The sequence below is a fragment of the Salmo salar genome, chromosome 12 (assembly GCF_965601325.2).
Source record: "Salmo salar chromosome 12, fSalSal1, whole genome shotgun sequence".
NCBI lineage: Eukaryota > Metazoa > Chordata > Actinopteri > Salmoniformes > Salmonidae > Salmo > Salmo salar.
Window position 1 is genome coordinate 106628411 of NC_138302.1, and position 15413 is coordinate 106643823.

The following is a 15413-nucleotide window of genomic DNA, read 5'->3' on the forward strand; positions in this document are numbered from 1 at the left end:
GGGTTACAGATGTTATTACAGTGTTAATAGGTACATGAACAGGGTTACAGGTAATATTACAGTGTTAATAGGTACATGAACAGGGTTACAGGTGATATTACAGTGTTAATAGTTACAGGGTTACAGGTGATATTACAGTGTTAATAGTCACATGAACAGGGTTACAGGTGTTATTACAGTGTTAATAGGTACATGAACAGGGTTACAGGTGATATTACAGTGTTAATAGTCAAATGTACAGGGTTACAGGTGATATTACAGTGTTCATAGGTACATGAACAGGGTTACAGGTGTTATTACAGTGTTAATAGGTACAGGGTTACAGGTGTTATTACATTGTTAATAGTTACAGGGTTACAGGTGTTATTACAGTGTTAATAGGTACAGGGTTACAGGTGATATTACAGTGTTAATAGTCACATGTACAGGGTTACAGGTGTTATTACAGTGTTAATAGGTACATGAACAGAGTTACAGGTGTTATTACAGTGTTAATAGGTACATGAACAGGGTTACAGGTGATATTACAGTGTTAATAGGTACATGAACAGGGTTACAGGTGATATTACAGTGTTCATAGGTACAGGGTTACAGGTATTATTACAGTGTTAATAGGTACAGGGTTACAGGTGTTATTACAGTGTTAATAGGTACATGAACAGGGTTACAGGTGTTATTACAGTGTTAATAGGTACATGAACAGGGTTACAGGTGTTATTACAGTGTTAATAGTTACAGGGTTACAGGTGTTATTACAGTGTTAATAGGTACATGAACAGGGTTACAGGTGATATTACAGTGTTAATAGGTACATGAACAGGGTTAGAGGTGATATTACAGTGTTAATAGGTACAGGGTTACAGGTGTTATTACAGTGTTAATAGGTACAGGGTTACAGGTGTTATTACAGTGTTAATAGGTACATGAACAGGGTTACAGGTAATATTACAGTGTTAATAGGTACATGAACAGGGTTACAGGTGATATTACAGTGTTAATAGTTACAGGGTTACAGGTGATATTACAGTGTTAATAGTCACATGTACAGGGTTACAGGTGATATTACAGTGTTCATAGGTACATGTACAGGGTTACAGGTGATATTACAGTGTTCATAGGTACAGGGTTACAGGTATTATTACAGTGTTAATAGGTACAGGGTTACAGGTGTTATTACAGTGTTAATAGGTACATGAACAGGGTTACAGGTGTTATTACAGTGTTAATAGGTACATGAACAGGGTTACAGGTGATATTACAGTGTTAATAGGTACATGAACAGGGTTAGAGGTGATATTACAGTGTTAATAGGTACAGGGTTACAGGTGTTATTACAGTGTTAATAGGTACAGGGTTACAGGTGTTATTACAGTGTTAATAGGTACAGGGTTACAGGTGTTATTACAGTGTTAATAGGTATAGGGTTACAGGTGTTATTACAGTGTTAATAGGTACATGAACAGGGTTACAGGTGTTATTACAGTGTTAATAGGTACATGAACAGGGTTACAGGTGTTATTACAGTGTTAATAGTTACAGGGTTACAGGTGTTATTACAGTGTTAATAGGTACATGAACAGGGTTACAGGTGATATTACAGTGTTAATAGGTACATGAACAGGGTTAGAGGTGATATTACAGTGTTAATAGGTACAGGGTTACAGGTGTTATTACAGTGTTAATAGGTACAGGGTTACAGGTGTTATTACAGTGTTAATAGGTACAGGGTTACAGGTGTTATTACAGTGTTAATAGGTACAGGGTTACAGGTGTTATTACAGTGTTAATAGGTACATGAACAGGGTTACAGGTAATATTACAGTGTTAATAGGTACATGAACAGGGTTACAGGTGATATTACAGTGTTAATAGTTACAGGGTTACAGGTGATATTACAGTGTTAATAGGTACAGGGTTACAGGTGATATTACAGTGTTAATAGTCACATGTACAGGGTTACAGGTGTTATTACAGTGTTAATAGGTACATGAACAGGGTTACAGGTGATATTACAGTGTTAATAGTTACAGGGTTACAGGTGATATTACAGTGTTAATAGGTACAGGGTTACAGGTGATATTACAGTGTTAATAGTCACATGAACAGGGTTACAGGTGTTATTACAGTGTTAATAGGTACAGGGTTACAGGTGTTATTACAGTGTTAATAGGTACATGAACAGGGTTACAGGTAATATTACAGTGTTAATAGGTACATGAACAGGGTTACAGGTGATATTACAGTGTTAATAGTTACAGGGTTACAGGTGATATTAGTGTTAATAGTCACATGTACAGGGTTACAGGTTATATTACAGTGTTCATAGGTACATGAACAGGGTTACAGGTGTTATTACAGTGTTAATAGGTACAGGGTTACAGGTTTTATTACAGTGTTAATAGGTACAGGGTTACAGGTGTTATTACAGTGTTAATAGGTACAGGGTTACAGGTGTTATTACAGTGTTAATAGGTACAGGGTTACAGGTGTTATTAAAGTGTTAATAGGTACATGAACAGGGTTACAGGTGATATTACAGTGTTAATAGGTACATGAACAGGGTTACAGGTGATATTACAGTGTTAATAGGTACAGGGTTACAGGTGTTATTACAGTGTTAATAGGTACAGGGTTACAGTGTTAATAGTCACATGAACAGGGTTACAGGTGTTATTACAGTGTTAATAGGTACATGAACAGGGTTACAGGTGACTTTACAGTGTTAATAGTTACAGGGTTACAGGTGTTATTACAGTGTTAATAGGTACAGGGTTACAGATGTTATTACAGTGTTAATAGGTACATGAACAGGGTTACAGGTAATATTACAGTGTTAATAGGTACATGAACAGGGTTACAGGTGATATTACAGTGTTAATAGTTACAGGGTTACAGGTGATATTACAGTGTTAATAGTCACATGAACAGGGTTACAGGTGTTATTACAGTGTTAATAGGTACAGGGTTACAGGTGTTATTACAGTGTTAATAGGTACAGGGTTACAGGTGTTATTAAAGTGTTAATAGGTACATGAACAGGGTTACAGGTGATATTACAGTGTTAATAGGTACATGAACAGGGTTACAGGTGATATTACAGTGTTAATAGGTACAGGGTTACAGGTGTTATTACAGTGTTAATAGGTACAGGGTTACAGTGTTAATAGTCACATGAACAGGGTTACAGGTGTTATTACAGTGTTAATAGGTACATGAACAGGGTTACAGGTGACTTTACAGTGTTAATAGTTACAGGGTTACAGGTGTTATTACAGTGTTAATAGGTACAGGGTTACAGATGTTATTACAGTGTTAATAGGTACATGAACAGGGTTACAGGTAATATTACAGTGTTAATAGGTACATGAACAGGGTTACAGGTGATATTACAGTGTTAATAGTTACAGGGTTACAGGTGATATTACAGTGTTAATAGTCACATGAACAGGGTTACAGGTGTTATTACAGTGTTAATAGGTACATGAACAGGGTTACAGGTGATATTACAGTGTTAATAGTCAAATGTACAGGGTTACAGGTGATATTACAGTGTTCATAGGTACATGAACAGGGTTACAGGTGTTATTACAGTGTTAATAGGTACAGGGTTACAGGTGTTATTACATTGTTAATAGTTACAGGGTTACAGGTGTTATTACAGTGTTAATAGGTACAGGGTTACAGGTGATATTACAGTGTTAATAGTCACATGTACAGGGTTACAGGTGTTATTACAGTGTTAATAGGTACATGAACAGGGTTACAGGTGATATTACAGTGTTAATAGGTACATGAACAGGGTTAGAGGTGATATTACAGTGTTAATAGGTACAGGGTTACAGGTGATATTACAGTGTTAATAGTCACATGTACAGGGTTACAGGTGATATTACAGTGTTCATAGGTACATGTACAGGGTTACAGGTGATATTACAGTGTTCATAGGTACAGGGTTACAGGTATTATTACAGTGTTAATAGGTACAGGGTTACAGGTGTTATTACAGTGTTAATAGGTACATGAACAGGGTTACAGGTGTTATTACAGTGTTAATAGGTACATGAACAGGGTTACAGGTGTTATTACAGTGTTAATAGTTACAGGGTTACAGGTGTTATTACAGTGTTAATAGGTACATGAACAGGGTTACAGGTGATATTACAGTGTTAATAGGTACATGAACAGGGTTAGAGGTGATATTACAGTGTTAATAGGTACAGGGTTACAGGTGTTATTACAGTGTTAATAGGTACAGGGTTACAGGTGTTATTACAGTGTTAATAGGTACAGGGTTACAGGTGTTATTACAGTGTTAATAGGTACAGGGTTACAGGTGTTATTACAGTGTTAATAGGTACATGAACAGGGTTACAGGTGTTATTACAGTGTTAATAGGTACATGAACAGGGTTACAGGTGTTATTACAGTGTTAATAGTTACAGGGTTACAGGTGTTATTACAGTGTTAATAGGTACATGAACAGGGTTACAGGTGATATTACAGTGTTAATAGGTACATGAACAGGGTTAGAGGTGATATTACAGTGTTAATAGGTACAGGGTTACAGGTGTTATTACAGTGTTAATAGGTACAGGGTTACAGGTGTTATTACAGTGTTAATAGGTACAGGGTTACAGGTGTTATTACAGTGTTAATAGGTACAGGGTTACAGGTGTTATTACAGTGTTAATAGGTACATGAACAGGGTTACAGGTAATATTACAGTGTTAATAGGTACATGAACATGGTTACAGGTGATATTACAGTGTTAATAGTTACAGGGTTACAGGTGATATTACAGTGTTAATAGGTACAGGGTTACAGGTGATATTACAGTGTTAATAGTCACATGTACAGGGTTACAGGTGTTATTACAGTGTTAATAGGTACATGAACAGGGTTACAGGTGATATTACAGTGTTAATAGTTACAGGGTTACAGGTGATATTACAGTGTTAATAGGTACAGGGTTACAGGTGATATTACAGTGTTAATAGTCACATGAACAGGGTTACAGGTGTTATTACAGTGTTAATAGGTACAGGGTTACAGGTGTTATTACAGTGTTAATAGGTACATGAACAGGGTTACAGGTAATATTACAGTGTTAATAGGTACATGAACAGGGTTACAGGTGATATTACAGTGTTAATAGTTACAGGGTTACAGGTGATATTAGTGTTAATAGTCACATGTACAGGGTTACAGGTTATATTACAGTGTTCATAGGTACATGAACAGGGTTACAGGTGTTATTACAGTGTTAATAGGTACAGGGTTACAGGTTTTATTACAGTGTTAATAGGTACAGGGTTACAGGTGTTATTACAGTGTTAATAGGTACAGGGTTACAGGTATATTACAGTGTTAATAGTCACATGTACAGGGTTACAGGTGTTATTACAGTGTTAATAGGTACATGAACAGGGTTACAGGTGATATTACAGTGTTAATAGTCACATGAACAGGGTTACAGGTGTTATTACAGTGTTAATAGGTACAGGGTTACAGGTGTTATTACAGTGTTAATAGGTACAGGGTTACAGGTGTTATTAAAGTGTTAATAGGTACATGAACAGGGTTACAGGTGATATTACAGTGTTAATAGGTACATGAACAGGGTTACAGGTGATATTACAGTGTTAATAGGTACAGGGTTACAGGTGTTATTACAGTGTTAATAGGTACAGGGTTACAGTGTTAATAGTCACATGAACAGGGTTACAGGTGTTATTACAGTGTTAATAGGTACATGAACAGGGTTACAGGTGACTTTACAGTGTTAATAGTTACAGGGTTACAGGTGTTATTACAGTGTTAATAGGTACAGGGTTACAGATGTTATTACAGTGTTAATAGGTACATGAACAGGGTTACAGGTAATATTACAGTGTTAATAGGTACATGAACAGGGTTACAGGTGATATTACAGTGTTAATAGTTACAGGGTTACAGGTGATATTACAGTGTTAATAGTCACATGAACAGGGTTACAGGTGTTATTACAGTGTTAATAGGTACATGAACAGGGTTACAGGTGATATTACAGTGTTAATAGTCAAATGTACAGGGTTACAGGTGATATTACAGTGTTCATAGGTACATGAACAGGGTTACAGGTGTTATTACAGTGTTAATAGGTACAGGGTTACAGGTGTTATTACATTGTTAATAGTTACAGGGTTACAGGTGTTATTACAGTGTTAATAGGTACAGGGTTACAGGTGATATTACAGTGTTAATAGTCACATGTACAGGGTTACAGGTGTTATTACAGTGTTAATAGGTACATGAACAGGGTTACAGGTGATATTACAGTGTTAATAGGTACATGAACAGGGTTAGAGGTGATATTACAGTGTTAATAGGTACAGGGTTACAGGTGATATTACAGTGTTAATAGTCACATGTACAGGGTTACAGGTGATATTACAGTGTTCATAGGTACATGTACAGGGTTACAGGTGATATTACAGTGTTCATAGGTACAGGGTTACAGGTATTATTACAGTGTTAATAGGTACAGGGTTACAGGTGTTATTACAGTGTTAATAGGTACATGAACAGGGTTACAGGTGTTATTACAGTGTTAATAGGTACATGAACAGGGTTACAGGTGTTATTACAGTGTTAATAGTTACAGGGTTACAGGTGTTATTACAGTGTTAATAGGTACATGAACAGGGTTACAGGTGATATTACAGTGTTAATAGGTACATGAACAGGGTTAGAGGTGATATTACAGTGTTAATAGGTACAGGGTTACAGGTGTTATTACAGTGTTAATAGGTACAGGGTTACAGGTGTTATTACAGTGTTAATAGGTACAGGGTTACAGGTGTTATTACAGTGTTAATAGGTACAGGGTTACAGGTGTTATTACAGTGTTAATAGGTACATGAACAGGGTTACAGGTGTTATTACAGTGTTAATAGGTACATGAACAGGGTTACAGGTGTTATTACAGTGTTAATAGTTACAGGGTTACAGGTGTTATTACAGTGTTAATAGGTACATGAACAGGGTTACAGGTGATATTACAGTGTTAATAGGTACATGAACAGGGTTAGAGGTGATATTACAGTGTTAATAGGTACAGGGTTACAGGTGTTATTACAGTGTTAATAGGTACAGGGTTACAGGTGTTATTACAGTGTTAATAGGTACAGGGTTACAGGTGTTATTACAGTGTTAATAGGTACAGGGTTACAGGTGTTATTACAGTGTTAATAGGTACATGAACAGGGTTACAGGTGATATTACAGTGTTAATAGTTACAGGGTTACAGGTGATATTACAGTGTTAATAGGTACAGGGTTACAGGTGATATTACAGTGTTAATAGTCACATGAACAGGGTTACAGGTGTTATTACAGTGTTAATAGGTACAGGGTTACAGGTGTTATTACAGTGTTAATAGGTACATGAACAGGGTTACAGGTAATATTACAGTGTTAATAGGTACATGAACAGGGTTACAGGTGATATTACAGTGTTAATAGTTACAGGGTTACAGGTGATATTAGTGTTAATAGTCACATGTACAGGGTTACAGGTTATATTACAGTGTTCATAGGTACATGAACAGGGTTACAGGTGTTATTACAGTGTTAATAGGTACAGGGTTACAGGTTTTATTACAGTGTTAATAGGTACAGGGTTACAGGTGTTATTACAGTGTTAATAGGTACAGGGTTACAGGTATATTACAGTGTTAATAGTCACATGTACAGGGTTACAGGTGTTATTACAGTGTTAATAGGTACATGAACAGGGTTACAGGTGATATTACAGTGTTAATAGTCACATGAACAGGGTTACAGGTGTTATTACAGTGTTAATAGGTACAGGGTTACAGGTGTTATTACAGTGTTAATAGGTACAGGGTTACAGGTGTTATTAAAGTGTTAATAGGTACATGAACAGGGTTACAGGTGATATTACAGTGTTAATAGGTACATGAACAGGGTTACAGGTGATATTACAGTGTTAATAGGTACAGGGTTACAGGTGTTATTACAGTGTTAATAGGTACAGGGTTACAGTGTTAATAGTCACATGAACAGGGTTACAGGTGTTATTACAGTGTTAATAGGTACATGAACAGGGTTACAGGTGACTTTACAGTGTTAATAGTTACAGGGTTACAGGTGTTATTACAGTGTTAATAGGTACAGGGTTACAGATGTTATTACAGTGTTAATAGGTACATGAACAGGGTTACAGGTAATATTACAGTGTTAATAGGTACATGAACAGGGTTACAGGTGATATTACAGTGTTAATAGTTACAGGGTTACAGGTGATATTACAGTGTTAATAGTCACATGAACAGGGTTACAGGTGTTATTACAGTGTTAATAGGTACATGAACAGGGTTACAGGTGATATTACAGTGTTAATAGTCAAATGTACAGGGTTACAGGTGATATTACAGTGTTCATAGGTACATGAACAGGGTTACAGGTGTTATTACAGTGTTAATAGGTACAGGGTTACAGGTGTTATTACATTGTTAATAGTTACAGGGTTACAGGTGTTATTACAGTGTTAATAGGTACAGGGTTACAGGTGATATTACAGTGTTAATAGTCACATGTACAGGGTTACAGGTGTTATTACAGTGTTAATAGGTACATGAACAGGGTTACAGGTGATATTACAGTGTTAATAGGTACATGAACAGGGTTAGAGGTGATATTACAGTGTTAATAGGTACAGGGTTACAGGTGATATTACAGTGTTAATAGTCACATGTACAGGGTTACAGGTGATATTACAGTGTTCATAGGTACATGTACAGGGTTACAGGTGATATTACAGTGTTCATAGGTACAGGGTTACAGGTATTATTACAGTGTTAATAGGTACAGGGTTACAGGTGTTATTACAGTGTTAATAGGTACATGAACAGGGTTACAGGTGTTATTACAGTGTTAATAGGTACATGAACAGGGTTACAGGTGTTATTACAGTGTTAATAGTTACAGGGTTACAGGTGTTATTACAGTGTTAATAGGTACATGAACAGGGTTACAGGTGATATTACAGTGTTAATAGGTACATGAACAGGGTTAGAGGTGATATTACAGTGTTAATAGGTACAGGGTTACAGGTGTTATTACAGTGTTAATAGGTACAGGGTTACAGGTGTTATTACAGTGTTAATAGGTACAGGGTTACAGGTGTTATTACAGTGTTAATAGGTACAGGGTTACAGGTGTTATTACAGTGTTAATAGGTACATGAACAGGGTTACAGGTGTTATTACAGTGTTAATAGGTACATGAACAGGGTTACAGGTGTTATTACAGTGTTAATAGTTACAGGGTTACAGGTGTTATTACAGTGTTAATAGGTACATGAACAGGGTTACAGGTGATATTACAGTGTTAATAGGTACATGAACAGGGTTAGAGGTGATATTACAGTGTTAATAGGTACAGGGTTACAGGTGTTATTACAGTGTTAATAGGTACAGGGTTACAGGTGTTATTACAGTGTTAATAGGTACAGGGTTACAGGTGTTATTACAGTGTTAATAGGTACAGGGTTACAGGTGTTATTACAGTGTTAATAGGTACATGAACAGGGTTACAGGTAATATTACAGTGTTAATAGGTACATGAACATGGTTACAGGTGATATTACAGTGTTAATAGTTACAGGGTTACAGGTGATATTACAGTGTTAATAGGTACAGGGTTACAGGTGATATTACAGTGTTAATAGTCACATGTACAGGGTTACAGGTGTTATTACAGTGTTAATAGGTACATGAACAGGGTTACAGGTGATATTACAGTGTTAATAGTTACAGGGTTACAGGTGATATTACAGTGTTAATAGGTACAGGGTTACAGGTGATATTACAGTGTTAATAGTCACATGAACAGGGTTACAGGTGTTATTACAGTGTTAATAGGTACAGGGTTACAGGTGTTATTACAGTGTTAATAGGTACATGAACAGGGTTACAGGTAATATTACAGTGTTAATAGGTACATGAACAGGGTTACAGGTGATATTACAGTGTTAATAGTTACAGGGTTACAGGTGATATTAGTGTTAATAGTCACATGTACAGGGTTACAGGTTATATTACAGTGTTCATAGGTACATGAACAGGGTTACAGGTGTTATTACAGTGTTAATAGGTACAGGGTTACAGGTTTTATTACAGTGTTAATAGGTACAGGGTTACAGGTGTTATTACAGTGTTAATAGGTACATGAACAGGGTTACAGGTAATATTACAGTGTTAATAGGTACATGAACAGGGTTACAGGTGATATTTAAGTCATTTAGCAGACGCTCTTATCCAGAGCGACTTACAAATTGTTGCATTCACCTTATAATATCCAGTGGAACAACCACTTTACAAAAGTGCATCTAAATCTTTTAAGGGGGGGGGGGTTAGAAGGATTACTTTATCCTATCCCAGATATTCCCCACCTCTTCAAGGAATACCTGGGATAGGATAAAGTAATCCTTCTAACCCCCCCCCCTTAAAAGATTTAGATGCACTTTTGTAAAGTGGTTGTTCCACTGGATATTATAAGGTGAATGCACCAATTTGTAAGTCGCTCTGGATAAGAGCGTCTGCTAAATGACTTAAATGTAAATGTAAATATTACAGTGTTAATAGTCACATGAACAGGGTTACAGGTGTTATTACAGTGTTAATAGGTACAGGGTTACAGGTGTTATTACAGTGTTAATAGGTACATGAACAGGGTTACAGGTGTTATTACAGTGTTAATAGGTACATGAACAGGGTTACAGGTGATATTACAGTGTTAATAGTTACAGGGTTACAGGTGTTATTACAGTGTTAATAGGTACATGAACAGGGTTACAGGTAATATTACAGTGTTAATAGGTACATGAACAGGGTTACAGGTGATATTACAGTGTTAATAGTTACAGGGTTACAGGTGATATTACAGTGTTAATAGGTACATGAACAGGGTTACAGGTGTTATTACAGTGTTAATAGGTACATGAACAGGGTTACAGGTGATATTACAGTGTTAATAGTCAAATGAACAGGGTTACAGGTGATATTACAGTGTTAATAGTCACATGTACAGGGTTACAGGTGATATATTACATTGTTCATAGGTACATGAACAGGGTTACAGGTGTTATTACAGTGTTAATAGGTACAGGGTTACAGGTGTTATTACAGTGTTAATAGGTACAGGGTTACAGGTGATATTACAGTGTTAATAGTCACATGTACAGGGTTACAGGTGATATTACAGTGTTAATAGTCACATGAACAGGGTTACAGGTGTTATTACAGTGTTAATAGGTACATGAACAGGGTTACAGGGGATATTACAGTGTTAATAGTCACATGAACAGGGTTACAGGTGTTATTACAGTGTTAATAGGTACAGGGTTACAGGTGTTATTACAGTGTTAATAGGTACAGGGTTACAGTGTTAATAGTCACATGAACAGGGTTACAGGTGTTATTACAGTGTTAATAGGTACAGGGTTACAGGTGTTATTACAGTGTTAATAGGTACAGGGTTACAGGTGTTATTACATTGTTAATAGTTACAGGGTTACAGGTGTTATTACAGTGTTAATAGGTACAGGGTTACAGGTGATATTACAGTGTTAATAGTCACATGTACAGGGTTACAGGTGATATTACAGTGTTAATAGTCACATGAACAGGGTTACAGGTGTTATTACAGTGTTAATAGGTACATGAACAGGGTTACAGGTGATATTAGTGTTAATAGTCACATGTACAGGGTTACAGGTGATATATTACAGTGTTCATAGGTACATGAACAGGGTTACAGGTGTTATTACAGTGTTAATAGGTACAGGGTTACAGGTGATATTACAGTGTTAATAGTCACATGTACAGGGTTACAGGTGTTATTACAGTGTTAATAGGTACATGAACAGAGTTACAGGTGTTATTACAGTGTTAATAGGTACATGAACAGGGTTACAGGTGATATTACAGTGTTAATAGGTACATGAACAGGGTTACAGGTGATATTACAGTGTTCATAGGTACAGGGTTACAGGTATTATTACAGTGTTAATAGGTACAGGGTTACAGGTGTTATTACAGTGTTAATAGGTACATGAACAGGGTTACAGGTGTTATTACAGTGTTAATAGGTACATGAACAGGGTTACAGGTGATATTACAGTGTTAATAGGTACATGAACAGGGTTACAGGTGTTATTACAGTGTTAATAGTTACAGGGTTACAGGTGTTATTACAGTGTTAATAGGTACATGAACAGGGTTACAGGTGATATTACAGTGTTAATAGGTACATGAACAGGGTTAGAGGTGATATTACAGTGTTAATAGGTACAGGGTTACAGGTGTTATTACAGTGTTAATAGGTACAGGGTTACAGGTGTTATTACAGTGTTAATAGGTACATGAACAGGGTTACAGGTGATATTACAGTGTTAATAGTTACAGGGTTACAGGTGATATTACAGTGTTAATAGTCACATGTACAGGGTTACAGGTGATATTACAGTGTTCATAGGTACATGTACAGGGTTACAGGTGATATTACAGTGTTCATAGGTACAGGGTTACAGGTATTATTACAGTGTTAATAGGTACAGGGTTACAGGTGTTATTACAGTGTTAATAGGTACATGAACAGGGTTACAGGTGTTATTACAGTGTTAATAGGTACATGAACAGGGTTACAGGTGTTATTACAGTGTTAATAGTTACAGGGTTACAGGTGTTATTACAGTGTTAATAGGTACATGAACAGGGTTACAGGTGATATTACAGTGTTAATAGGTACATGAACAGGGTTAGAGGTGATATTACAGTGTTAATAGGTACAGGGTTACAGGTGTTATTACAGTGTTAATAGGTACAGGGTTACAGGTCTTATTACAGTGTTAATAGGTACAGGGTTACAGGTGTTATTACAGTGTTAATAGGTACAGGGTTACAGGTGTTATTACAGTGTTAATAGGTACATGAACAGGGTTACAGGTGTTATTACAGTGTTAATAGGTACATGAACAGGGTTACAGGTGTTATTACAGTGTTAATAGTTACAGGGTTACAGGTGTTATTACAGTGTTAATAGGTACATGAACAGGGTTACAGGTGATATTACAGTGTTAATAGGTACATGAACAGGGTTAGAGGTGATATTACAGTGTTAATAGGTACAGGGTTACAGGTGTTATTACAGTGTTAATAGGTACAGGGTTACAGGTGTTATTACAGTGTTAATAGGTACAGGGTTACAGGTGTTATTACAGTGTTAATAGGTACAGGGTTACAGGTGTTATTACAGTGTTAATAGGTACATGAACAGGGTTACAGGTAATATTACAGTGTTAATAGGTACATGAACAGGGTTACAGGTGATATTACAGTGTTAATAGTTACAGGGTTACAGGTGATATTACAGTGTTAATAGGTACAGGGTTACAGGTGATATTACAGTGTTAATAGTCACATGTACAGGGTTACAGGTGTTATTACAGTGTTAATAGGTACATGAACAGGGTTACAGGTGATATTACAGTGTTAATAGTTACAGGGTTACAGGTGATATTACAGTGTTAATAGGTACAGGGTTACAGGTGATATTACAGTGTTAATAGTCACATGAACAGGGTTACAGGTGTTATTACAGTGTTAATAGGTACAGGGTTACAGGTGTTATTACAGTGTTAATAGGTACATGAACAGGGTTACAGGTAATATTACAGTGTTAATAGGTACATGAACAGGGTTACAGGTGATATTACAGTGTTAATAGTTACAGGGTTACAGGTGATATTAGTGTTAATAGTCACATGTACAGGGTTACAGGTTATATTACAGTGTTCATAGGTACATGAACAGGGTTACAGGTGTTATTACAGTGTTAATAGGTACAGGGTTACAGGTTTTATTACAGTGTTAATAGGTACAGGGTTACAGGTGTTATTACAGTGTTAATAGGTACATGAACAGGGTTACAGGTAATATTACAGTGTTAATAGGTACATGAACAGGGTTACAGGTGATATTTAAGTCATTTAGCAGACGCTCTTATCCAGAGCGACTTACAAATTGTTGCATTCACCTTATAATATCCAGTGGAACAACCACTTTACAAAAGTGCATCTAAATCTTTTAAGGGGGGGGGGGGGTTAGAAGGATTACTTTATCCTATCCCAGATATTCCCCACCTCTTCAAGGAATACCTGGGATAGGATAAAGTAATCCTTCTAACCCCCCCCCTTAAAAGATTTAGATGCACTTTTGTAAAGTGGTTGTTCCACTGGATATTATAATGTGAATGCACCAATTTGTAAGTCGCTCTGGATAAGAGCGTCTGCTAAATGACTTAAATGTAAATGTAAATATTACAGTGTTAATAGTCACATGAACAGGGTTACAGGTGTTATTACAGTGTTAATAGGTACAGGGTTACAGGTGTTATTACAGTGTTAATAGGTACAGGGTTACAGGTGATATTACAGTGTTAATAGTCACATGAACAGGGTTACAGGTGTTATTACAGTGTTAATAGGTACATGAACAGGGTTACAGGTGATATTACAGTGTTAATAGTTACAGGGTTACAGGTGTTATTACAGTGTTAATAGGTACATGAACAGGGTTACAGGTAATATTACAGTGTTAATAGGTACATGAACAGGGTTTCAGGTGATATTACAGTGTTAATAGTTACAGGGTTACAGGTGATATTACAGTGTTAATAGGTACATGAACAGGGTTACAGGTGTTATTACAGTGTTAATAGGTACATGAACAGGGTTACAGGTGATATTACAGTGTTAATAGTCAAATGAACAGGGTTACAGGTGATATTACAGTGTTAATAGTCACATGTACAGGGTTACAGGTGATATATTACATTGTTCATAGGTACATGAACAGGGTTACAGGTGTTATTACAGTGTTAATAGGTACAGGGTTACAGGTGTTATTACAGTGTTAATAGGTACAGGGTTACAGGTGATATTACAGTGTTAATAGTCACATGTACAGGGTTACAGGTGATATTACAGTGTTAATAGTCACATGAACAGGGTTACAGGTGTTATTACAGTGTTAATAGGTACATGAACAGGGTTACAGGTGATATTACAGTGTTAATAGTCACATGAACAGGGTTACAGGTGTTATTACAGTGTTAATAGGTACAGGGTTACAGGTGTTATTACAGTGTTAATAGGTACAGGGTTACAGTGTTAATAGTCACATGAACAGGGTTACAGGTGTTATTACAGTGTTAATAGGTACATGAACAGGGTTACAGGTGATATTACAGTGTTAATAGTTACAGGGTTACAGGTGATATTACAGTGTTAATAGGTACAGGGTTACAGGTGTTATTACAGTGTTAATAGGTACATGAACAGGGTTACAG